At 41.6% G+C, this 27,691-nt stretch overlaps 1 protein-coding gene across 9 annotated transcripts in view; it reads right to left on the reverse strand.

Annotated features, from left to right (window-relative positions):
• Positions 1-25,685, reverse strand: part of LOC311254884 (band 4.1-like protein 1) — an 86,472-nt gene extending 60,787 nt beyond the window's left edge. For 5 of the 9 annotated variants that reach the window (XM_084348902.1, XM_084348899.1, XM_084348901.1 and 2 more), the window contains exon 1: positions 25,497-25,684. The gene's annotated coding sequence lies outside the window, so the exon portion shown is untranslated. Of the gene's footprint in view, positions 1-25,496 lie in introns of all 9 variants that reach the window. The other 4 variants (XM_084348905.1, XM_084348904.1, XM_084348903.1 and 1 more) reach the window with 3 other exon arrangements.
• Positions 25,686-27,691: the final 2,006 nt, after the last annotated feature.

Raw genomic sequence — 27,691 nt, forward strand, 5'->3', positions numbered from 1 at the left:
ATTACAATTGCTGCTCTCTACCCACCAGCTGTCAGTCATTAACACTCACAAACTACTAACGAGCTAGCTGCTAGCTAACGGTCTGACACTTACATGATGCTAACAGCCTAGTTTGTTTAAAGAATGTTATCGGAAGAATGTCTCACTCGTCCGTTGGTCACAGTACTCTTTTCAGCATAAAAATGATACGTGTTGTTTGTCTTTCTCTGCCAATCTATCTCTAACAAGTAGCCTACCAACAGCACAGATGCTAGCCCACAGAGTGCATATCAACCAGACAGGGTTTCATTTTGTTTTTTAGCTAATGTTAACTCAGGAAATTCATGTTAGCCTAATTCACTACAGCTGACTAAATCATCTGGTCACAGCTGTCATTATCTTGCAACATTGTTGGTTGCCAAGTAAATAGTTCACTTCATCAGCCTGTAGAAACATTATCAATAATATAAGATATAATAAAAAATTGGCTTTTGCTAACATTTTTGTAGCCACAGCGGGCAGCTGTTTTCAGAGAAAAAGCTTTAATACCCAACTGTGCACTACCTGCTCAGCACTAAACAGCACACAGACACAGTTTAGAGACTAGCAGGTGAATATAGCAGCTAAAGAGCATAATATTCCCCTCAGGGACCAAAAACAAGTTAAAACAGAGCGATTATTGGATTAATGTTCACCAGGTGGCCAGAAACATGACTCCAAATTAATGACAACGTTGTACCGTAGCTGCTGGATGTGTAAATATCCACTTGAAGGGTAAGGATATGTCAACACTGTGTTCACAACTTATTTCTACTGCCCAAGAGTGAGCAAGAAATGTATGTTTAAAGTCTTCAAGCAAGGCCGTTCAAAGCCTCAAGGTCCAATCGGTCAGATATTGGATTTGATTTGACCAGGTGTCCTTGCACTGTTACAAGATTTTATAGTGGTAGGAGATGCTATAACATAACTACGCAAACATCAAGCACAAAAATGCCAACGACAAACCAAACACCTCTTAATTCCCGAGTCAGTGAAAAGTCTGAACAAGCTTTTTAACATGCAGCTCGAGGTTGACGTAAAACAAAAAACATTTCTGGGTTCTCAGCTCTTGTACAACATTAAAGAGCTGACAGATTCTCCCCGCACACACACAAACACACACACACACACACACACAGTTCTGCTGCAGCTCAGTAAAATAGTCTAAAACATACCAGGTCTGGGCTGGTGCCTACTGGAGCCAAAAATCACATTCTGTTCAATTAAGCTGACCTGAAGGTGGGTGTTAGGTGGGCACTGTCTCTAATTCACCACAAACCATGCCCTCAGCTAGAATCTGAGCCTGACATCAGTGTGTGTGTGTGTGTGTGTGGGTGGGCGCACATACGGCTCACCCTTTTCTCCTTTTCCTGCACTGTTTGTCACCTCCAAGACCCTCACAGATCGACTGCAGAAGGCATTACACATAATCTCCTGCTTAATATGCTTGTCGTTAGCCCGGGGTATAATTGGAACCTTTAGTAAAAACCTGCCATTTATAAAATCTATCAATCTGTGCTAAACAAGGGCTGACCTGGAACCTGAGTGGATGAATAATTGAGAAGGAGAGGAAGGTTTGAGTGCACAAGCATGCTACTCATAATTCCTCTCGATCACCAAACCTTTTAAATCATCTACGAGAATACTCCACGGCACGAGCAGCTACTTATCATGTGATGCGACTTGTCGATGTTCGAGTCCCTTATGTGTGCCGCGATGTTCTACATTCATACTGATGTTTGCGTCTGTTTATTAGGAGCTATCAGAGGATATTCAGATCAGTAGCTTCTTTGCTGGTTATGATTCCCCTCCTTATTCCCGTGTGCACCCTCTTGAATAATGCATTCCCTCTGCTTAAAGGCAACTTCTGTGTCCTCCTTAAGACATGAACAGCCGCCCTGTGACACTTCTGAAGAACGCTGGAAGGAAAAAATGCAGCTAATGCTAGAGGAAGGGGATTTTTTTTTTTTTTTTTACCATCCTTTTACACAGCTTTAACCAAACTGTGAGATTGCCTTCAGACAACACCATGCTGAAATGTCAGTGTTCTCTAATTATTTCAGCAGCAGTTCATCTTTGTTGTAGGTCAGATATTCATATATTCATCAGATATTTATAAATGGTTAATACGTAATTTACTAAAGCTTTATAGATAATTTACAATACATTAATAACACAACTTTGGGTTGCCAGGTTGTACAAAAACCTCTGCCAGCCATTATAATAATGCTCATGTCAGAGCTACAAATGTTAATAAGTCATTAATAGAGGTTAATTAGCAGTACTGCAGTTGTAAATGTTAATAAAGATGCCCTGCAGCACTTTTCCAGAAGGTCTCAGGCCAAATGGCCCATTGTAGCCGTCTGCCTGAAGTACTGTCTGAGCTACAGAGTCAGTGACTACAAATACTCGAACTGAACTAAGCAAAGTGATTCAAATCGCCCAAGTGACTTGTGATTTCCACCTCTACTGATGAATATAGTATATTATTTCTCCTGCTAAGGGTCTATCAATCCCACGTATGTATGTGGGATCATGGGAGTTGTTGTCTTCCTTGTTTGACAACCAAAAATCTATCTGTGTCGTTTATAGACACTTTACTGCAGAAACGCTACATATTCTATATTTACAGTACAAATACAAAACCAGAGTGTCTGATGGAGTCCAAAACTTAATAATAATGGCTTATACTTGATATATAAAGCATTGGTAAATTGATTGATTAACCAGTAATAAAGACATTAGTTATATGTCATAAGTAGAGTCTGACTGATACTTGATTTTTTGGGGCGATACCGAGTTAGGAAGCAAAAATGTGGTTATCAAACGCTTTGTGATGGAGGCAATAATTGCTTATCATAAATTAGCCCAAGCATCGTTTCTACATTATAATATCTTAAAAGAATTGTTTATATGGCGTATATATGCTGTGCAAATATTGGACAATATATACAGTACGCCGGCACGGATTTATCTGACATCGGCTAACATCGGCCAATATTGGTCAAGCTCACTTAAATAAACATAAACACTTTGTCATGGGTTTCTAACAAAAAAAACTGGCACCAGCGTCTGAGCAAGCCAACGAGGACTTAATCACTAGATGATTGTATTTGCAAGAAACAGGAAGATGGTTAAGACAACAATATTATTTAGCACTTGCTGGCAAGTCTTTCAGCAGAGACATATGGCTCTGGAACTGAAGGCGCACCGCCATGGGTGCCAAAACTGACAGCTGTGCATGCTTAGATACGAGTGGATATTGACGATCGACAGGCCTAAGAATAGAAAAATAATTTTAAATATGCAGATTTTTTTGGTGCTCACACAGATTAGACAAAATCAGACTTGCACGTTGCATGAATGGAATAAGAAGAAATTTAAAGAGTGCGTCCAATCTTTCAAATCCAGCACACTTACTAGGCACCGTAGGCTCCATCCTCAAGTAATGTTTTTAATAAAACTGAGCTGAAAAACTTTTTACATTGGGAGTTAGAGTGAAGAGTTTCATTAATATTGCACTACAAGGTGTAAAGTGGTGTTCTAAAGTTTGCATGATTGCACATACAATATTTAAGACATTTATAATACGTGATGAAAATGTGTCCAACAAGCAGAATCGGGGTGAAGTGGAGCGCACTAGCATGCTGCCTCAGTCCATGACCTTGTATTCCTGCGCATCCCTTTCAGTCCCTGTAACTCCGTGGCAGCAGACGGGACAGCAGCGAACAGAGGCCGACTGTAACTGTAGCTGGACATCGTAGTACTTGTACGGCGACAAGAGGCAGCGTCACACCAAAACAAAAGCACCTTTCAAATCCTCCTCCTCCCTTTCATGGGATGACTGGCAGCCTGCCGCCTTGAAATAAGAGAGCCTGAATGTGCTGACCCGGCACTCTGTAGGTAAATGGCTATCTGTCCTGTCAGCCTGGTCTGTGGAGGGGATTGAGTGCTAGTGGACACTCACTCTCTCTTACACACACACACACACACAGAGACACACACACACACACACACTCCTTTGCAGACCAAACAATGCTCAATACTGAGCCCTTGAGTCTTGTTGTGGATTATTGAGACTGGCTGAGGGAAATGCAAATATAATCACCTAAGTAGACATTTTTTCCCCAAAATCATGTTTTTTGCCAGACCTTTCTTTAGGCACTGTCTGCCGCAGTAATGCAAAACAGCCTCTGCTGCATGACTAGTATATAAATGAGGGTCATACCAACACAACATTGCCAATATGACTAGACTTTTAATTTTAATTTAGATACCGCTTTGTCATTTCATCTTCTACTGTAGCAATGAAATTGTTTCGTTCTGATCACAGCTAATGTGATGAATCTCCATAATTGTAGCTCATAATTATACCAATTATGTTGTTATTGCAATGGCTTGTAATACAGATGGCTGACAAGAGTAATTATTACAGTGTGATGCAAAGAGATTGAAACCCTGGTCAAAGGCTGGCAGTCTGGAAAAGAAGCAAGTCCAGCTAAAGGACAGCCAAGCCATCATTTCAGTTTTATTAGTTTGGATGTCACAAAACGGTCTGAATTCAGTGAGAAACGAATGGGAGTCTTCAGGAAACACACAATCCCTGTTATACAGTAACCAGAATTCAATACTACTTTGATAACAAAGTGAAAACTCAATATTCAGCTTCAACTCAGTATTGACCTTCAAGTTTAATCTGTGAACAAATAGTTCCCTGCAAGCTTAAGTTTCATTTCAAATTCACAAGGTGAATATGTGCAGACTGGAATAGTTAAGGGAGATGTCAGTCAGGCTCTGGACAGAGCACTGCAACAATCCAACAGGAGCATGGCGGTGAAAACATAAAATCAATAACTGTCCGGCACCACTTGAACTAAATTCCAGTTCAAAACTGGCTGAGCAGCAGAATCAGAGACAACCAAGACGGACGATCAACAGAAATATCAGAGGAAAGGTTAGTTAGAGCTGTTCAAGTCCTGTAGATAGCTGTCACCTATTCATGTATTAATTTATTCACTGACTTGTTAGCACAAAATGTCAACAGCCATGACTGAATGTTAAGGCGGATGCAGAGGCGGTAGAGCTGCAGCTGCTCTGATGATCAAGATCAGAAAATGTTACAAGAACACCTTGACTGCACTGAAGTCAACTGTAAAACACCTGTCTAGAAATATAGAAATATAGTCGACAGATGTTCAGCAAGAATTCTCAATGGATATTTATACATCTTCCTGCACATATTGTCAATAATTTTCTCATGAAGAGGATATTACAGCTCAGTTTTGATTGAAAGCAGGACTAATGAGTTTGGTTCTGGTTTTCTTTTGCAATTCCATGGCAGAGCTTCAGGGCAAAATGTATGTATGTAATACATTATGGTCTTATCAATTAGATAAGGCACTCAGTATTGCACTCCTCTGACATGTTCAAGTATGAAGACTCGTAACACAGTAGTTTAAACATTAACATTCATTTGGAGATGTGTCTCTGGCCACCTGATAAACGTAAGTCCAATAGTACCTCTCCCTCCCAGCTCTCTTCTGGTCTCCCAACTCGTAATAAATGCAACTGGTTCGCTGGTTAAACTGCTAGTTGCTCCACAATGTTCACCAACTGTGTTTTTGGTGCTAAGAAGGTAGCACACAGTGAGTTTATCAGTGCATTTTAGCTGCCAACAGTTTCTCGCTGCACCTAAAAAGCGAGCATTTCAAGTCCTCATGAATCATGACGATGCAGTCAGCAACACCAGATCTATAATGGGGTTATTCCCTTTCCTTCATAGAAAAACAGATTTTTAGATCTTTAGAGTTATCAGCATCATAATGATGGTGTTACATGTCCTTGCATCATTCTTGTCATCGTTGTGGCGAGGAAATTGTGAGACAGAGTCGCTGAGAACAAATACAGTCTATATTTCTACTTGAGTGATCAATGAAAATTTCTAACCACGTCAATGACTGCAGGTCAGGTTTTTTGAGTTGAATGGAGGTTGATGGCGAGCCCACGCAGATACACCTCTTCCTGGATTAAAACTTCCAAAGCCAAGGACTGCTGACCTTTCCCCCCTCACCCTGCAGCAGTAGGGTTAACATCATTAACTGAAAACCAAAACCCTGTCCCTATAGGCCAAATAACTTTATTCATGAACCATTGTTTGACTATTTTATTACTGAACTTGTCCGTCACTGACTGTGTTTACTTGGCAGCATGCTGCCGTAGTGGCTATCTGTTCCGAGGGCCTGGGTTGAAATCTCAGCCCTGCTCTTGTCTGGAATTGGCATGATCTTGCTGTCTCTGTGTGGGTTTCCTCTGGCTGCCCTGTTTTCCTCCCACACCAAAATTCATACATGTTTGTTAATAAAAATACTCCTGACATTGCTATTGGCTTAGGCACTGAATTGGACAGCTTCCCCTGGCACTGAGAGCCAATCTCTATTCTTAAGAAGTTTGGGTCAAACGCAGAGGACGAATACACCCGCAGGAGTCAAACAAGTAACTTTTTCCAACTGGAAAATAACATCAATGATCGGCCTTCAGCTCAGTCTGACCCTAATAAACAGCCCTGACACATAAAAATTGTCATCGCTTACAATTTGATGCAGTTTTAGATTTTTACTAGAGCTTGCATACCCCTGACTTTTGAAGAAGCATTGTAATAACCTTGAAAAGATGCTTAAATTGAGATTCTATCAAAGAAGTTATGAAGGATGAGTCACCGGCAGACACCTGTGATTGATGCGGCATGAAAAAAAAGCCCTGCTCTGAATCTGACATTGATCTTCACTCTGCATCCTGCTCACCACTTCTGCTGAAGTCTGTTCAGCTGGGTAAACAAAAGAGATGGCTAATAACCTGTCGCCCAGTTTAATCGATGTTCCCTCCGAGTCTGGCCAAGATACCTGCGTCACATCAATACCAGAATCATGGAAGGTTGGAGGGGTGACCGAAGTGCAATACTGCCAAGAGAGGGCATGAAGTGGAAAGACGGGAGGGAGGCAGGGAGGGAGGGAGGACTACTGAGAGATAAGAGAGAGAAAAGAGGCTGGTTGAAGTACTCTCCAGACAAATGAAGTGCAACTTGCCTGGTCTCCTTCAGAGTAAGTGTCCTTTGAGAGGTACCTGTTATTTTGGGTCTAAATCTTCATTTTAGCCCCAAAAGAAGAGCTTTTAATACTTTAAATATTCAGTATTTATTCATATGGTAGACCTGGCACTGGCCTACCCATTCAATTTGATTCTATTCTTGATGATTCAGTTACATAAGGTAAATACCAATATAAATACCGTCTTTCGCGAGTGCCCCAACATGACTTTTATGTTCAAGTGACCACACCCTCTATCGGCTATAGGAGTTACAACAGGAGCAAAGGATTAAGTCAGGTGACGGTACATAGTCTGTGTAAGACGGTCATCACGGTCAATAAACAACACATTAGACTTCAAGATGGGTGACTGCAGAGTGTTTTTAGGACCTGGGCCTCTCTGATTAGTGTACAAACACAACTTTATAACTTTACTCAATGATTTGGGTGAAACAGGATCATATTTTAAGAAAATAATATTTTCTGCTGTCCTCTGGCTGCTCCAACTCAACTCTTGACAGACAGCTAGCTTTACTTGTTGCTGCTAACAACTGCTAACTAGAAGCCTCCCAATGAACACCTATGGACCAAGGCTGTATGCTAGCTTCAAGAACAACAGAGCACATTTACAGTATGGAGGTGATTTATCAACAACAACGACCGGCAGCTTTGTTGCTGGCTAACTACCATTAGGTACTCGGACAGAGTTTGCTGACTACTAGCTCCATGGTGGGGGGGGCGTAACATTTAGGGCTACTGGCTACTGTGAAAGCTGATTAATATGTGGGAAGTCCCTCTGCAGCTGCTTGTTGTTTCAGGAAACTATGCAAAAGCAAATGGCACTCCACCAGCTGTGGGAACTTTAAGTGTTTATTATTGTAACCATGACAAGGAAGATCCCCTAACCAACCAAGTTGTTCTGGTGCCTAAGCCTAACCAAACCTGAACCACGGAGTAGTATCATAAAACAAATTCATTGTTCACAGTGGTTTGTAACTGTTTTGGCAGACAGACAAATCAAGTTCACCTGCCAATAAGGCATAGAACCATAACATGCCTCTACGCGTCACTCTGAATGCAGCTACAAACAATGTATTTGGCAGAACTTGTTAGACCTTAGTCAAAGCAGCTTTATGACAGAAACTTCCTTGTAACTTCTTGATTTACAAGATGTAACATTTGACGTTTTACATGTTGTGCAGCCCTAACTGTAGCATTTAAAAAAAGTTACCACAGCAAATATTTTCAAACATATTCCATTTAACTTTATTACTTAAAATGACTTAATTAGAAAAATGTGAGCCCTTTTATTCAAAACAACAAAACTCCTCTATGTTGAGACACTATTGTCTTACTGTCAGTCTCCTCTCACACTTTACGCTAATGGGTCTAATGCTTAAAAGTGAGTGTGCAAGACCATGTACATATTGTAGAGTGTTAGGGAAACTCGCAGTCTGTCAGGGTCTGTCAAGTACAGTTTCTGTCAATTTCAATTTTTACTTCCTTCAAAAATCTGGCAGAGTTGTCAGACAGAATTATGGCTATAAGGTGTTGAAGAGATGAAATTAATTTGAAGGATTTTAGGGCGCGTGAGATTCAAAATATTCTGACTCATTGTAGTTCTAGTCCTGCTGCCATGTGGAAACCTTGTAACTCCAACTCATATTTTCTGTTTTACACATGAATGATTAACAGAATTGAAAAGTTTGCACTCTCCATTACTCACACTTAGGTTTCAGGAAATTAATTTAAAATCCAAATATATTCTTTAATTTGCATGGTTATCAATCTGAAAGTGAGGCTGTTTCACTTCTCCACAAATTGATAGAAAAACACTTTCAGGGAACAATATCTTCGAAGGCACATACTTGCAGCCACACACACACACACACACACACACAGACTTCCTGCAAAACTTCTGAAGCAAGAAATTCACAGATATAATTATATGAATTAGATGAATGGTCTGCCCTTAATTCTGCACTGAACACTGCTCAAAGGCAAAAACAGAACAAATCAGAACTAATAGAGTTCTGCCGTTCCCCTCGTTCACCAATCATATGAATGACAACATTTAATGTGCTGAAGCCATGTACTTTCCATCTGCAGCCATTAAATATTCATACAAACACAACAAACCCAAACTGGACAGGAGTTGGTGAGAAATGGCTAATCACCCCAAACCATGAAATATGAAAAATATGAAAGTATAATAAGCATGAATTATTAATGTGGGCATGACGAGCAATGATAAAGGAATAAATGATGTACATGATCAAACACAGAGATGTGGATGCCCTGCTGGGCTTATTCAGCTTCAATATTCCAACAGGAAGCAGTCCACAGTCCTGTGGACACACAGGCTGCACTGATGCGAGTGAAGTGTCACCTGGCCCATCCAGATCGGACTGCAGCCATTTCATTTGCTGCTGTTCAGCAACAGAAAAAAACAAATGACAGTTTCTTGCCATCTGGGTCTATCTGGCAGTTGTAAAAAACAGCTAGGGTTGCAGCAATATACTGTTTTCAAAGTATACAATGGTATGAAAATTGACAATTATGATATCATCAATATTTATTATCTACAGTATAGAATTCTACTGTATTAATGTTATCAAAATAAATAAATATAAAATAAATGTTTTCATTCCATTAAGGTGACTACTGATGATAATTATTATAATAGTAGACTGTTTGGTTTGCGACGATGAACATCTCATACTGTTGCAACCCTGAAACCAGCCAAAGGCTACAGGGAGGGCATCAGTCCAGTAGCACCACCATTTGCCTTTGCTACCTTGTGTGTACTAGAACAGCCTCAGCTGATTTAACATAGATCATGTCCAGCAAGATGCATTCAGTTAAAGCTTCTATAATCAATACTGTTCCATTAACGTTGGATCAAATGATGTAATGTTAAAAGGGCACGGTCATAGTGACGTACACAGAGGATTTTCAATAGACAGTATCCGCAAGCGTAAAACCATCAACGCTAAAAAGCATTTTTGCTTCCAGTGCACAAATGCGGTCATTGGAGGGAAGACATCAGCCACTGTCTATTCCAGAAATGCTTTGTTGTGAGGATGTTTTTCCACTCTCAGATACTGTTCTGTGTGCTGGAATCACATGCATGCCACCACATTTTATGTGTGCGGGTTTTGAGACTAATTAAATACCATAACTCTGCAGTTCCCCTCAGCGTCCTTAAACTTATTGTTTAGTTTGTACATCCCAAAACTTTACTGTAGTGATTCGGTCTCACTGCTCTCATCAACATCATTCCGGCAGGCAGCTGCTTGAGTGAAAATAACTCTGATAAACCCGTCGGGAACTACCTGCCTAGCACCAAAGAGCAGACCAAACAAAGTTGAGAACTAGCTGATAAAAAGCAAGAAAGAGCAAAGAGAGGGTGAATGTTCTGATATTTGTTAGCTGGATACAAATATGAGTCATCATGAATGCTAATGTTACTCCCAATTTGCAGAATGTTTATAAGTTAATGTAGGTTCAAGTAAACTGTAAATAAGTTTGCTTTTGTTACGCTAGAAGAGTGATAAAATGTGTTTTTTTTTAAACATCACATCACCAACCACAGGAACCAAACAGACTCTAGTGAAAAGGAAGGAATCGAGAGAGAGAACTAGAGCAGCGGGAGGCCACCAATGACATGGTGCCACCAAGTAATTGCGTAAGTCCCCCGAGGGAACATTGTGAAGAGCTGTGGAAATGTTTGAGGGTTGCAGCAGACTTGTAGCACCTTTACCTGACCAGGCTGACTATGATGGCTGACAGGATAGCAGTAGACTTTTAACTACCGTTTGGCCACCTGCTGTGTAAATCCTTAATCTATTCCCACGGCTATGACAAAATGAAGGGCGTTGTAGACTTATGGTGAAGTGCAATACTGTGTAAGAATGTACTGACCATTTTCATGTATTACTCATGAATTGAGTTGCCTCGACTTGATTTGTTACATGCAGTTGTGGTGACATCTCTGAATCTGCCCACCTGTACTGTGTGCGATAACACAAATTACCTCTCTGAGGATAGTAAACTAAAAGAAACAACTAGTCTCAGTAAGAAAATTCTCTGTTGTGAATCTGTCATGAGCAGCCAGAGGCAGCAAGCTATACCACAGAGGGAGGGGAGGGTTTGTGGGAGTTAAAGGCAAGCACACAATACAAGGTAATAGTGGTTGGACTGAATGTTCTGTTACTAGTCTGCTCACACTCTCTGGAGTAGTGTGTCTATTTCCAGTCTACAGTCCAGTTCGACGATATGATGTGAATATGAATGAGGGTTACATAAACATTGATCCATGAGAAGTGGGACTTCCTGATGAAATCCATCTCTGTGCGCTACTCCGCATCATTCATAGTACATTTTTCTTGATGAAGAAGTTAAATATGAGCACTTCAAGCCAAGAAGGATTTCTTTAATAAGAGATAAATGGTCCCCCAAACATAAAATATTAAAGCAAGAATGTAATAAATCTGAATTATTAATGTGTTTTTCAGAGTGTTATGGGATTAAGTGATGACAAAAAGCAACGTGGAGAAGTGAGCGATGACGATCCTGCCCTGCTTCACCCATCCATGTACATTTTTGATTGTGTTCGTGGGGCTGGAGCTGCGGGGAGGGCGGATCGATCCCAGAGAAATGTCAAACGTGTCATCGAGACAGTGTTTGAGTTATCTAATTTGCTCTGTTTGTTTATCTATTTGAAAATTCTAATGGCAGCATGCAGCCTCATCTTGGCTGAGGCTCTGTGGAGGCGGCTGGAGGAGTCTGCAGATTACTGACGAGATCCAGATTTTGCAGGAATAAACATTTATCCACTTACAGCTGCAGAAACATTCCATAAACACATCTGTCACATTCACCACCATCGTTTCAGTGACAACACAGAAGTGTCTGACAGTGATGTGCGACCCGTTAATGTGTTCATAAAATATTATTAAAGGGTAATGATAGTTCCACATGTTGGGAAATATGAAATATGAGAAATATGAGAGGATCAGTCTAAAACTGTCATGGCTCTACAGTAAGGCTACAGCTAGCAGCCGGTTAGCTTAGCTGAGCACAAAGTCTGTAAACAAGGGGAAACATGAATGCTAATGTTACTACTAATTTTCTGAATGTGTAAATAAGCAACTGTGTGCTAACAGATTTATCAGCCGTTGCTCTAAACTGTTATTCAGTTTGCTTTGATATGCTAGCTGAGTGATAAGATATGCTTTGTTTCCTCATTATACGGTTAGCTTAGCTTAGCACAAAGACTGAAACAGAGGTAAAAAGCTAGCCTGGCTCTGTCCAAAGGTAACAAAATCCACCTACCAGCACTACCAACGCTAACTAAATAGTATGTTCAATCTTGTTTCATTCAAGGGAACGTTGACTGATGAGTGTTACCATCCACTACTACTGTTATTAGTTGGGCACACTGAGCTCAACAGTTAGTGGGGCTAGTTCGCCAGCTAACTTTCCATGCATATAAAAATGGTTGATAGCACAAATACTTTCTGAAAGGACAGTAAAACTATTTCTTTAACCTGCAGTGTTCCAGTGAAACTCCTTGGCTGCCCTTCAGCTTTCAATGTCAATCCAGAGTTTGGGGCGACTAAGACGTCTCTGCCAAGATTTTGGCTGGCTGCTCATGGAAAGGCTTGTCCAGGTCAGTCAGGCCATGAAAATAATCAGTGAAACTGCCAGACTGCCAAAGGCTAAAATAAGTGCGGTGTCAAAAACGCTGTTTACAGGTAAAATAAAAGTCTTGATTAATGATGTGCAGCAGCAGTGACTCAGTTGTAGAGAATCATGTTTGCTTTCAGGCTAAGCAATAAGTGACCAGAAGCACTGACTAATCCAAACTCAAACACACACAATACACACCAGGAAACACTGACCGGGACTGCTTTTGTTAAGATACTGTTAATCTGATGCTGCCAAATTAAATTAAACACTTAACTTAGGTTTTTATACACCAATCCTGCTGGAGTTTTACTCTGTTTGAGCCCTGGGCTGGGGGAGAGAGTTCCTCTATTTTGGGGGTAAAATATCCACCACATTCATTCTCTTTTTGTACAATTTAAGCAATTAAAGTGGGCAGTAAAAACATCCTGCAACCAAGGAATAACAGAAATATATATAATCCCGGTGATGCTGTGACAGTGCACCATTTCACTCCCACATTTTTTCTATCTGTTATGCAACATGAGCAAATGCAAACCACTTTACGGTGAAAGCTTCCCACTCTCTGCTGAGAGAAATAAATAAGAGGGAAGACAATAACTTGAAAAATTCTGATTTCACATTCCCCCGCAGAAAGTATTTCTAACAAAAGTCTCCTCTCATCTTGTTGTGTATTGTCAATCATGTACAAGGTCGCAATAAAACACCTGCAAACCACAACAAAAAACTGAAAAAGTTTGATGCTATTTCCTTGCTCTGTTTATATGGACACTACTTATGAGCTAAAATGAATTATTTGCATCCGCTACTGTGATTTTGTTTCTGAAATGAGCTGAAATGTGGCATCATTTCCATAAAATCAACAAATCTGTTTTGTTACTAAATGACACAAACGCATTCAGACTGTTGGGCATTCTCTAATGGAGCCTTTTCCATTACTAACCTAATGGTGGTTCACATTATAGCCCTGAAATATACTTGAGGACAGAAGCAATACTTTGCAGCAAACTGACACTGTGGGTTTGAAAGTGCTCTGCTGATTATTTGCCAGTGTTAAAGCAGAGTTCAGGAAAAAAAACTCCTTTTTCACAGTCTTGCCTTCCTTCAAGTGTGACAGTCATTGCCCATTATGGCCACCACTGTTGCACAGAGCCCCACATTCCATAGACACATTATCTGTATTCCACTTGTGGCACACAGAGCAGCCCTATCCAATAAATTGTCCACATTTAATGCAAACTGTGTGTTCTTTTGGTAAGCAGAGAGAGTACTGTTACACCATTTGGAGCTTGAAAGATGCAATGAAGTAAAAGAAAACTGTTCTTTATCATGTGTCTTGTGTTATATATACTTCTCTTTGCGGATTAAAACATCCACTGTGTAGGATTTAGTTGTGTTCGGGGTGGGGTTGTAGATTGCAGCCAACTGAATATCTCTCGTTTCACCCTTCCAAGCGTGCAGCAGAACTAGTGCTGCACGATATAGTAAAAAAAGTCACACTGCGATTATTTTGAAGGATATTTCAATGTTGATATGATTCACAATTAGTGGGATTGATTATTTCTGAATCCAAAAAAACTATCTTAAAATCATGATGATGGCAAAACAAACATGTTCTCTTACATATGACAGAGTCAGGGCATCTCTGCAGCACTACAGTACTTCATTATAATGCTCTTTTGTGACACATTATACCTTTTGTTTGTCCTGTTTTTCACAAGCTTTACTGAAGCATGTTACAGCATCAGAAAAGATACTGTTGTCATCAAGTGTTAGACTGATAGTTCTGTTAGTCAATGTGAGGCTGAATATGAGGATCATATTGTAATTACTGTCACTGACTATTCACCTGCAGTAGTGTTGTCAAAAGTATCAATATATTGTGATCAATTCTGAACATTTGAAATGATTTTTGGCCTATCCTCCCAAAAAATGTTATATTTAATGTTTACTACAGACTTTCTGCTTTTACCCAGGAACAGAAAAGTTGTATCTCGTTGTCATGTTATAGCTTTGTTGTATTGAAAAGGGTTTCAAATATCAATATCCTTCAAGGTCAGAATTTCCAGTATGGTGACAGCATTAACCTGCAGGGGTGGCATCACGATAAGGTCACCTCTGGGGACTTTTTTTCTGAAACACACCAAGCTTGTGTGTCTGTTAGGCTTCCACTTTAAACAAACTATTAGCTTCGCCCAGTCCAGGAGCTGCGGGAGCTGTCCTCTCTGTCTGCACCTGACCAGGTCACCAGAGGAGCAGAGGCAGATCATAGCGACCTGAGACAGCCATTTCATCCTCAGCACAGAGAGAGAGACAGAGACAGAGACAGAGACAGAGAGAGAGAGAGAGAGAGAGAGAGAGAGAGAGAGGGGAGGTGGGCATACATCCAGTCCCAAGCTTCACTCTACTGTTTGTATAGAACCATTCATCTCCTTATTAGGATCAGTGCTGAGGCTGAAAGGAAGCTACAGGAGCTCTCTGTGTTATTGGTGTCAGTGTCAGAGGATTTGAAAAGATGCTGAACAAGGAGCTCAGTGCTATTTGTTTAAGTATAGACAGGGACAGGCACTGAGAGACTAAGGCTGAACGGCATGTCAATACCGCTCAAGAACATTTTAGAGTTGTCTTGTAGGCTAAACTTTTCCTGTACACGATCACTCACTTGCCAAGCACTAGTATACTATGTGGACAACAGCGTGTGGTTTGCTAAATGGCAGCTGAAAGCCAACACCGAGCATCTTAATCTGTGGACTGGAGTGTTTGGCAGAGCTACGTGCTCTTGGCGTGAAAGGGTCTGGTGAGATTGCAGCATGAAAACTGCTACCACAGGGACATCAATCATGGCATGAATTATAAAGGAGCCTCTCATTATCGCCGCCAACATAAAAACAAAAGAGAAAAAAAAAGATCGATGCATGACAGAGAATCCATGAATGATCAGTACGTGCAGAGTGAAACATTTTTTACGCCGGCCAGCAGCAGCTCCAAAAGCCGTGCAACAATTAGAGAAAAGCCAGCAGTTGTAGAAAACAGCTGACAATCACAGAGGGAGCTGCTGATGCCAAAACAACGAGTGGCTCCCGCTGCTGAGGAGTGGCCTCACAACTCACGAGAGCAGGTGGGGAGGAGAAGTGAAAGTGTTGTGCAGGGTGCGATAACAACATCATCACATGAGTGATCAAACAACAAACACACAGCAGTTTCAGGCAGGAGGAGACCACCCAAAAACAACAACATTTCCTCTACAAACCACCGCTGACTTTGTCTTTGTAGTTTGTTGTAAATTGTATGCTGGGTTTAATATTGAATCACTGTCCACCTAATGTTGCTGCAGCGGAATCAGTGTATGATTTCACAGAGAAGCTCGCTGCAGATGAGAGCGCCTGCTCTGATTATAAATCAACAACCTTATTAATGAGGTGAGAGGACGTTTATTGGCACACTGAGGAACAAGGCAGTGAAGAGGAACAAAGGAGCATGCGGCTGATTCAGCTGTGATGGATACACTGTGGGTGCTAAATTAGCTAAAAGAGGAACTAATTCTTATGAGTAAAATGATCAAACTCGAGGATCAAACAAGTACATGCGAACTTCACATCACTCACGATGCTTTCAATTGTATTGTCAGTGTTTTTCGGTTTTATTTTGGATTCAATTTTTCTGTATAAAAATGTGCTGTTCTTTGACAGTTGCTTGTGAGAGGCAATCCATCACAGTGAAAATGTATTTCTCTGCTCTGTTACGGTTGCTTGAAAACACAATTTAAAGTGTGTATTCATGGTGGCAAGTGCTGGACCGAAGGCCAAATCCTGAATGAATTGAACTCTAATTAAACTACCGAGCAATTTCCTCGGATAATAAAAAACGAAGATAAAGCTATTGAAGCTATTGTTAGGTTATATTTTTTATATTTTTTTGAACATCTCTTAGCCTCGATCAGTCATCAATAATTTAAATGCTCTGTGAAAAAAAAGAAAAAATCCAGTATCTGTGGCTGTTGCAGGCCTCTAATAAACCCATCCAATTGCCTCACTCAGCCAATATGGAAAGAGAGGACAGGAAACCTGTCTGTCTACCTCTGTACCTGCCTATGTACCAGTGCTCTACCCATGCAGGCTAGGCGGCCATATTGCTAAAGCTATTAGCAAGCTAGTCGCACAAGAAAGGCAGAGAAAGTGCAGCCAAATTCTCCCAATATTAGCATACTAGCTCTACAGTGGTGAGTGCTAACAATAGCCATGTTCACTGTTAACATTAATTATGATACTGTTAGGTGTTTTCCTACATGTGAGTGAGACATGAGGTGGTTGGATATGGATATGTTTGGCGATGACAACAATGTGTTGCGCTCACAGCACACAGCCACTGTTCCTGCTGTTCAGCAGCTAGCTAAAATGTTAGCACAAAGCACACAGCTACGGCAGTAGTAAGAAGCAACTGTCACACCGGGTAGCCTTTTTGGACTGAGGTGTGTAAGAGAGCTTGTGAACGTAGCAAACTAACCGCTAACACGCATCTCCCAGCTAGCCAGTGATAGCTACAGGCCAGTCTGTTAAGTGTCAGGCAGTGTGCGCTCATGTGTTTTGGAGGAGTTGCTATAAAGGTAGAACTGGAGGGAGTGGGTGAGATGTTTTCAGTTGGATACTTTCAAAATGTAGCTTGCAGCTGCTGGTTTCTACAGTTTTACCTTCCCCAGCTTTAACTCTCAAATCTGTCATGTCAGAACCTCCGTACCACACATGAACCCACCACAGAAAGAATCCACTGTTCTAATCAGTCCATTATTCCACGTGCACACACTGTAACCAAATGATCAAGTGCTCAAATAATTAGTCGATGAAACGATAAGTCAATCAGCCAAAAGTCAATCACCAACAACTCTGAGAATTGCTTTCTTGTTCAAGTCAATTTATCAGGCAAAAACAGCGAACACTTGGCGAGGATTACAACTATTCTCCATTTATATCGTTGAGTTTTGGATTGTTTGTCAAACTGCATAATGACATTACCATGAGCTCTGAGATCCTGTGGTGGCCATTTTGACACAGGACTAACATTGCATACATTATATGGTGACTGAATTGATCACAGAAATAATCTGCAGATTCATTGATAAGGATAGTCATAAGGTGCAGCCCTGTAATCGTCTGTACAAGTTGATTATTTCCACCCGTATTAAATAAATGGAAGCCTGGGACTGCCTGTAAGAAACAGTAGGACATGTCCAATAGTCTGACACATGGTGTGCTTTGATATCGGGCTCCAGCAGAGGGTTTCAAACTGTGAGGAATGCCCCCCGTGAAGGGAGAGTCCATAAATCTGCTTAGAAGTCATAGAAAAAAGATATAACTGCAGAACTTCCTCATATTTTTTAGGGTTTTAAAATGTAGTGTTGCAGTGGCAGTCATCTGGACATCCATGCATACATTACAAGGAAGAACTGCTAACGCCTCATTTTATATGCTTTCAATGGAGCTAACTGGCAAAAACAGTATACAGAAGATCTGTAGATTTTTTCCTAAATGATCTGATAATATGAAGTGTTGGTGGGGATCTGATAGAAGAGTGAGGAAGTACACAACTTGTATGTCTTTGCCACGTAGTCCAGATTTGCCTGTGTGTGTTGGTGTGTGTACAGTACAGTTGATTCTTCAACACACAGCAACAAGCAAGTCGCTGCAACAAACCAAATCGTCTGAACCGCGCACAAAACACACACAAGGCATGTGTCACGTGCGTCCGCAGATTATAAGTGAGAGAAGTAAAACACACACACCAAGTGTGAGTGTAACAAAGAGTTGAGTAATGACTGCGGCTGTGCCTGGATCTGCCTTCCAACCTGTCTGACCAGTTTAGAAGCCACACGTCAGGCCCAAAGGGACTAGGAGCAGTGTGTGTATCCACTCCTCCACAGACCACTGCAACAAACAAAGCCAACACGACCCTCGGCAAACACATTTCTCATGAAGAAGTAGCGGGTGCTCTCCAACAAGCCGACAGCCAGCCACAGTCTGCTGCAAACTACACCCACGTGCTTGACTGAGCATTTGTGCGTAATCATATTTTAGTCTAATTACCAGTGAAATATAATCCAGAGGTCAGAGTGTACCCACCTGCCTCAGTGGGGCTGCATATCTCGTTAAACACACAGCAGCAGCAGCCATTTTCAATCACAGTACAGTTATCATGGGACCATGGTCCTCAGAGTCGGCCTGAGCAACTTCACTGTACTACCTGCACCTAGGGCTGGGCCATATAGTGATATTTTCAGGCTATATCATGACACATGATATTTTGAAGTCATCTCAAAAGGACTAGGCAACAAAATCAAATATCACAATATCTTCGACCAAACACCTCGATATTGTGACAGTACTGTAGGGATGAATATTTATAAACAAAATATAAACAAAATACATTTTTGAGAAGTAATCATCAGTCATGTGGATATGATGACTATGTGGGTAAAGACAAGTATGAGAACAAGTGGAACAGTCTGGTAAGTTCAGAAAAGTACATCACTTTACTGTAATGTTTGGTAACCCTGCTGCCGTCTGGCAAAAGATACAGGAGTATTCGCTGCAATATCACCAGACTACAGAGCAGCTTCTGTCCTCAGGCTGTGAGGCTCCTGAACTCATCCTCAACACTTCATCATTAAAAATCTGTTTTTTCTGACTTGATTATTATTTATTAATTATTCCCTACAGTTTTTCTTTTATGTGTGTATGTAGCTTAGGGAAGTACAACAAAAATTTCATTATACGATTTTGTATTGCATAATGACGAATGAATCTTAAATGTATAACCCAGGAGAAGACACCACTTATAGTATGAAATGTAGACTCATATCAGGATAACGATACAACATGCAACTTCATCATGTGTGCAAATCAACTCTGAATTTTCCTCACTAGCAGAAACAGTAAGCAGTATATTGCTTTTCTCCAACTCTAATAATTCCTAATCCGCTTCTTAGGTCTTGTTTTATGTCTTTATAAATAGTTTGCACTAAGCTCGACCTTGGTACGAACTCCTTTCTCTCAATTCTTTTTTTTTATAGAGCATGCGAAAGTAACACATCAGGGGAACGAACACAGATCAACAATGGAATTAGCCTTCCTTCACAACTGTTGAATGCAAATGCTCTAATTAATGACTGCCAAGTGTAAAGTGGCCAAAAGAAAACAATGACTGCTGGCTCGGTTTGTTGGAAGAGGCCAAAAAAAGCTGGAGAAAAATACTTTCACTGCAGACCACAATGAAGGCAAAATAAACAGCCTGAAAAGAAGTGGCAACTGTTCCCTTTCCCCACATGAAGCAGCACCGCCTGAAATATGAATTGTGCTTTACAGTGGGGAAGCAAAGATGAGCAGCGTTATGGGTATGGTTGCACCAGATCAAAGCCAGACAACAACATGATGAGTCTCATCCTTGAGAGGCAGGGGATTTGTTCAGAGAAAGGGGGAGACGAGAGGGAGCAAGGGAGACAAGGCGTAGGTATGCAAAGGAAGGGGAAAAAGGAAAAAAAATGGAGAACCTGCTGACTCACTGTAATCATCAGGCTGAGGCAAGCTGAGCTGCTGCCGCTGCTCGGGGTAGAGCCGCCTCCCCTTCAGAAGGACAAAGTGATGCTTCCCATCAACTGTGAGGAGCTATATGACTGAAGGTGGGAAATAGAATGGAGAAATAAAGCTGTCATACGGCATGAAATAGCTTCTCTTTCTCTCTTCTCGCATCCGAGCACAGACAGAATGATGCAATCTGAGGAAGGCAATAAATCGCCCATAGCTGTGTGAGTAAAAAGCGAAGCTAAAAATAAAGCCCTGATCAGACAGACAACAACAGGACTGCGACTGGCTCGGGGAGAGACCCTGGATAGAAGGAAGAAGAGGGATTTGGTCACTGTAAATAACTGCGGACAGTGTAGCTGGAAACCCCGGACACACCATTACAGATAACCCAGTGAAACAATATGATGTCCAAGTCTGCACTGTAACAAGATTTAGACAGGACTGCAGAGGAGGCAGCATCCTGATGGGGCTTAATTCAATTCCCATAAAACAAAAGCACAGAGCCACTGTGATTACTGTTGGTGGATTCAGCTCCGCTAATGTTGTGTTATCCTCTTTTGGCTTTTCCAAACAAAGCTTATAAAAGAGCATGTAAAACAGAGATCTGGGTCAAAGATTGTGCATATCGGGTAAACAAATACAAAGCTGCAGTGAACTGTACCACCGTACTGCTGCTATTACAGCTTTATCAGCTAACAATCAATAACACAGTTGTCAGGTATCAGGTGGTGCATGGTGTGTAAACAATGTGTTTATTTGTGTATGGAGAGTTGTAAGTGTTTAGTTGAAAAGGGAATTCTACATCTGAATATGCAATATGTGAGTATTATTAGTAAGATTATCAACAGAATGTGAAGAAAAACACATTGTCTTTATATTGTGTCTACTGAAGTTAGCATGCTAACCAGCTAGCCATGGCCTGTCGTGTCTCATAATAATGCTTTCCGTCTGTCCTGTCCGGTGCCATTTTTTTCTTCAGAGGCTGTTGAGCCCATTGCCCACTCACCCAGGCTCTGGTGCCTACTCCATCCACCATCCTGTCAGCATGCCCTGCAGGGTCCACCCCTCACACGGCTAACTGAGCTAAGTAGCTAACGGCAGCTACACTCAGCAGCAGTTAGCAGTTATTGTTTTTTTGACTGAATTTGACAGGTGGTCAATTTTTATGGATTGCACCTTCAAGATAAGATAAGATAAGATAAGATAAAATAAGACAGGACTTTTTAAATCCCGAAGGAACTTCTTGTGCCAGAGATTGCTCAAAATAAATGTACAGTACAACCAGTAACAACCAGTTACTAACAGTAAACTACCCATGGTGTTGCTTAAGGTCTAAAAGTTTTCTTCACCAAGTTGACCCTGCCCTCCACTTATTTTTACGCATAAAGTTCAGTTAACCACTCGGCTGTGTACTGTCTCCTGTGGCTCAGGAGAAGCTTTCTAGAGTCAGAGTAAATAGTCCTAATCACTGGAGTGGCACTTTGGCAGGCCCTATGTTTACTGGTGGTAACAGCTGAAGTGTTTTCGCAAAACAAGTTCCTTTCAAAAGTTTTACATGTATGTGTATCTACCACTAGGGGGGAAAACACAGGCTGAGAGGGTTTATTGTGGGGCAATTTTTAGATAAAGAAGACTAAAGAAGGGGTTTGACTATGTGGTTCATTATGCTAAATAGATTCATGATCAAATGTTGTTTCTCAAAACATGTGCATGCACCAGCTTTGGTCTTATGTATCAAGTCTTGCACATGCATGCATTGTTTCCTGTGAATCCCCCTGTGCCTGGGTATGCAATCTGAATGCTGTGCAGGAAAGGCGGACTCCACCATTATCAGTGAAAATAACTTTAGAGCGAGGCAATGACAGAATGCACAATGGATGGTTATTACCATAAATATAAATAGTATCAGAACGGGGCGGATATACTCACAGTCCGAGAGATTACAACTGGATTTAAGTTAAGTTTGGGGTAAGCGTTGGGGTCAGGCTGGCTGTAGTAGATGCAGTTAGGGTTAGGAACTATGATGATTTCAGTAATGGGACTCACAAGTATAAAAGTACAAATGCATGTGTATGTGTCTCAGTGTGATTGGTCACTGTTGTTCAGCAGGCAGGAAGAGATGTGACCACACTCACCAAACTATGAAAACATGGCGGCGGGTCAAAGAACGTTCAGCCGGCCAACAGCAATGACAATCAAGCACAGCAGAGCACAGCACTCACACGCACACACAGTCACACATATGACCTGTTGTATGCCTTGGCGCCATCATTGGTAACATGAAGGTGACCCCACACAGTCATACAGCACTCCATGCCAGTGCCAGGAGCTTCAGTATATACAAAATACACTATGACTCCAGTAAAATGGCCACCTGAAAATATTCTTATACAGAGGAGACATTACCTGCTCACTTGTTCCAATGGAGAAGTGAATGAGAAATGGCAGAGTTAACTCGCAAGTGCGAGGGATGATTGTCTTTAATGAGACACAGAGGAGAAGAGGGCTGCTTCGGCCTCACTAGATGCCTCATACATGCTCATTTGAATTGCAAATGGTGGCAGGCAGCATGCTGGGCTGTGAAATCCCAGCAGCACCCTCAGGCATCTGAACTCACCAACAACACAGGCATCTACACACGGCAGTAGTAGCGAGACATTGTGGACATACACACTAAAATTAAAAGCCATGCAGAATATTTGAGTTCGATTCACTTGGATGTGTCTAAACTCGGTATGATCACAGTGGAGAAACTGACGCCGGGGCTGAGGTGAGGTAATGACTCCCCGGCAGTTAGGGGAGCAGAAAAAGCATCAGGTGCTCAGAGGGAGGCTGGCTGGCAGACTGACACAGCAGGCACAGGAGTGTGTCCGATGCTAACAACACGGGTGCTGTGTGACAGCAGGTCTGCTAGCTGAGGCTGACAGTGTGTGTGGCCTGGAAGAAGAGTGTGACCAAGTATCACAGGCCCACCTGTGCAGCAGCAGGGAGCAGGCCACAGCACTGCAGAGGAACTGAGCAGCACTCGGTGTGACTTGCACAAATGCAAGGACGTGGCAAGTCAACACAATAAGAAATATTAGGGATGCATGATGTGGATTTTTTGTTACCCAAATGCCCAGTCTCCTCTGATTGGTCAGCTCCCACACACCTGAGCAAGCACAACTAACAACAGAACAGCTGTGCTGAATTAATTCTTACATGCCAAACTAGCCCGTAGGCAGAAATGATGCACATGTGTAACACGGTGATGTAGTGTGATGTCACAAAGTCACGGAATGAAAGGCCAGACTACCGACGAGGCGTTTCAGGAGCAGTGTTTCCTGTTGGAGAAAGGAGCTCCCATTGGTGCGGACTTTGATCTTTTCAACTTTCAAGACCTTTTTCATGCAAGAGAACTGAAGGAAGGGGAAAAAGCAAAGATCATTATAGGTCTGCTTTAAGACAATGAAAGCAATTTGGCTTCATGTTATCGGCTCTATTTACTCAGAAGATAATGTACATTTACCAATCTTGGGTTGATAATTTCATGGTCTGATTTATATTATGCATCGCTCATAAATATGACATAATAAGCCATCCTGAAATTGAAACAAAAGAGCTTTGAGGAAAAACACTATCCTGGAAATGTTATTTTGCAATGCTAGTTTATAACAATAGACTCAAGGGCAGTATACAAGACAGACACATAAATTAGAGCCCGACTGATATATCGGTTGGCCTTTATTATGAGCCATTATTGGCCTATCACAGATGTATCACTATCAGCGTATATGTTGTCCGTTACGCCCCGAAATAAAAAACACATTTTGAGAATATAATACAGAAAAAGATGGCTGGGGTCATTTATTATCAATAGATTCCAAGTCAAGTGTACTGTTTCAGTGCACTAAGTTCCTTTGGGACGATCAAGTTTATTGTTAAACTGTTGAATATCTTGCCTCTGTTACATGTCTTTGTCAGAACTGTTTGATAACCACATTAGAGGGATCTTTGCAATAAATGTGTGTGTGTATGGCCTGGTATATATTGATATGGGATATTGGTGCCGGCCCCAAAAATGGAGTATCAGTGGGGCTCTAGCAGAGCTATAAAAGTCCAAGCAGAGCATCCTGAAGGTGAAGTCAGCCCGTGCAGTGCTGAAACATTCCTCCTCAGTACTGTACGTAATTCCACAAAACCAGTGAAAGCCAGCGGGGGCAAAGGTGAGCCCATTTCCATACATGGACTTGCCTGAGCTTGCTTCTCCTCTGAGGTCTCCACAGCATTCAGCTGCAGTCTCTATTTGACAACATTTCCACATATTATCATACTGTGAGAGACAAAAAGGGACGAGATCTGTCAACTCCAAAGTCATTTAAGTTATATTTAAAAAGCAGACTCAACCACTCTGTGTGGGCAAACCAGAGGGCGGTGATGAGAGCCTGACAATGGCAAAACACTCCTCAGCCCTCAGTGTGAATGTGCATCTGTCACTGAGGCTGTTGCATAATAATTAGTGATGGGTGTGTTGGAGAATACACTGACGAAGCCAATTGCAGATCCTGTTCGCCCTGACAGGCTGAGACACAAACTAACACAAGCACACAACCAGCTGATCTGTGAAGCCAGGCGCAACTTTGAAGGGACACGGAAAAAGATCCTAAATGAGAGTGAGGACCTGCTGGAACATCATGTGTGGAGTGGCTGTCCGGGCAGAGGAGGGGTCTGACTGCCTGGCTGCAGGTCTGCAGGGTGGATGTCAACACTGACTGGGCCAGTGGGCACAAAACGACGCTACAACTTGCCTTTGCCTCATTCCCACTGTACAGTAATATCCATCCCCTGGTGGAGGAGGAGGACGGCAAGCAAGTGGGCAAAGTCCATGCGCGTTATGAAATGATGGTCCTTGTAACAGCTGCAGCTTTCAATAAAAGCAATTTCACCGCAGCAGCCAAAAGCACAAAGAGAATATGATAACACACCGCAGTCACTGACGAATTACGGGTAAAAATAAATGTTAAAAAAAAAGGAGGAAGATGTCGCAAACGTTAAAGCCCGACATTCAACAAATCGTTTGACACAACCGTGCCCCGGCTTTTAACGACATGAGCAACCCGGCAGGGCAAAAAATATGAATATTTCAACATACCCTCCTGTCAGACAGACATCCAGAGGAGGACCATAGATGGTGCGCACCGGGGGGGAGGTCAATCCTGCTCCTGCCGCCGCTCCGTGTTTATTCCCCGGGTTTAGGGAAAGGGAGTGTGTCGGTGTTTTGCCGGTGAAAAGCCCTAATGAGAGAAGGAGGAGGAGGAGAGAGAAAGAGGGAGGGACACTGTCAGATGCAGGGAGGCAGGAGGGAGGAAGACACACACACACACACACAGACGCACGCACACAGTCAGCCTGTGTGTTGAGGCGGAATGCGTAAAACCAACGCTTGTGTCATTCCTGCAAAAAAAAATACCCCTCTCTGTCAACAAGTAGTCAAATCTCAATAAACACGCCAACAAGGTGACATGTTGTTTCCACAGCAGCTGCTTTCATGTACGTGTCAGGGATTTTGTAGCGAGAGAGGCAACAGTATGAGAGAGACGCACCATTAAAACATATTTGGATTGTTGGTTCTCATGTGGAGATGTTTCTCTTCAGATCCCCTCTCTGGCTTTTACTGAAATATTTAAAGCCCCAGCGCTACATCAGAGGAGCTGCTGTTATTTCTCGCAGTGTCGTCAGGATGGCACAACCCCTCTGATTTCATCACTTAGTCCACTGCTGACAACACACAGCCTTAACTCCGTCACCTTTGCATACAGAGGTGATGGAATTTGTCAGCACAAAGGGCAGCGCGCCCTCACTAGCAAACACAAATAATAATGGGAACTCGTGTAATGGGTATCAGGTCCCCCACTGTGCCTGGTAAATTAACAAGGTATTATTTTGAAAGGCAAGCTGAGTTTGATATAATTAATCACTGCTGAGGGGGTGATGTTGCTGATTTGATTAATCACAGTCAGTGTAGTGTAAACAGCATATTACCATGAGCCCACATGCAAAACATACAAGGTCACTGTAATTGTACTTTTAACTAAAGGCTGGAATAACAACAGGTCAATGCAGTTGGTCTGTTATTCTGATTGAACATTTATTTTGGACTATGTACAAACAAAGTACAACAGTGAGAGACACGGTAATGGTCCTCGGATGAAGCTGACTCACAGTGGATGGTTTGAAAAAAAAAATAAGGATGAATATTGATGCAGCAGTACCTTTTATTCTTTTATTCCCCACATTCCTCTTCCTTGTCAAAATCTGGCGCCTGCATCACCCACAATGCAACTCACTCGCCACCAGATTTGTCAGATTCTGCTGTTATAGAGAGGCTTAGACCCTCCCCTTGAGGTGGACCACATGGGACCTTATTTTATACAGTATGGTTGTAAATGGTTTTGATCTTGTTTGAACGGTGCCATGAATTACATATACTGTATAATGTTTGTCAGTTGAAAAAGAGAAAGTCACAGTTTGTCAAATTGATAAAGTGTAACACTGTGAAACATAATTAAAAAGGTCCCATATATTAGCTTGCTCACAAAACTTACTCTCCCTTGGCATAACTACAGCTGTAGATATGGCCAAACTTAGTTTTATGTGCTAAGCTGATGTTGGTGTTTGAGACTGAAGACTAATTTGTATTTTACTATCTCTACAACAGACTGTGACTTTCTTGACTTGCAATATCATCCTTTAAATTAACAAACATCATAAATGTAATTTATGGCACAATCATGTCCTGTGTGGCACAAGAAGGGGCAGGACATTGCTTCCTTATACTGGTATCAAACTTTTTCACATATGCAGCAGTGCTCCCACACACCTGTAAACAGATTTTGATGTATAAAATCTATGGAATACCCCTTTAAAATTGGTCTTATGATCTTGAGGTGCCATCTTAAGATATGGTTTCTGCACGATCATCATTTCAGTTTTGCACTTCGGATATGCTTAGATTAATGAGTTGGAACCAAGTAAAGCAGAGATTTTATATTGTGCGATCTGATATTGCCGTGTTGGTGTTAATTAATGTTGCTCCAGAGCCATCATCAACTGACCAATCACGTTTTTGCGTTGTCATAGCTTCGAGATTCGGGGGGAAAAGACCAGAAAAGTATGCACATGGGAGAAGTTATCCTTTCAAACACGTTACATTATGAAAGGCTCTCTCTACCCAAACCATATTTTCCTAAATCTAACTGAGTATTTTTGTTTCCTAAACTTAACCAAACATTGGCAGAAAACTCAAAAGGAGCAGAAAATAAGGACTGAATAATTATATCGTTCCAA

The sequence above is a fragment of the Pagrus pagrus genome, assembly GCF_965226575.1.
Source record: "Pagrus pagrus genome assembly, chromosome: 3".
NCBI classification, from domain to species: domain Eukaryota; kingdom Metazoa; phylum Chordata; class Actinopteri; order Spariformes; family Sparidae; genus Pagrus; species Pagrus pagrus.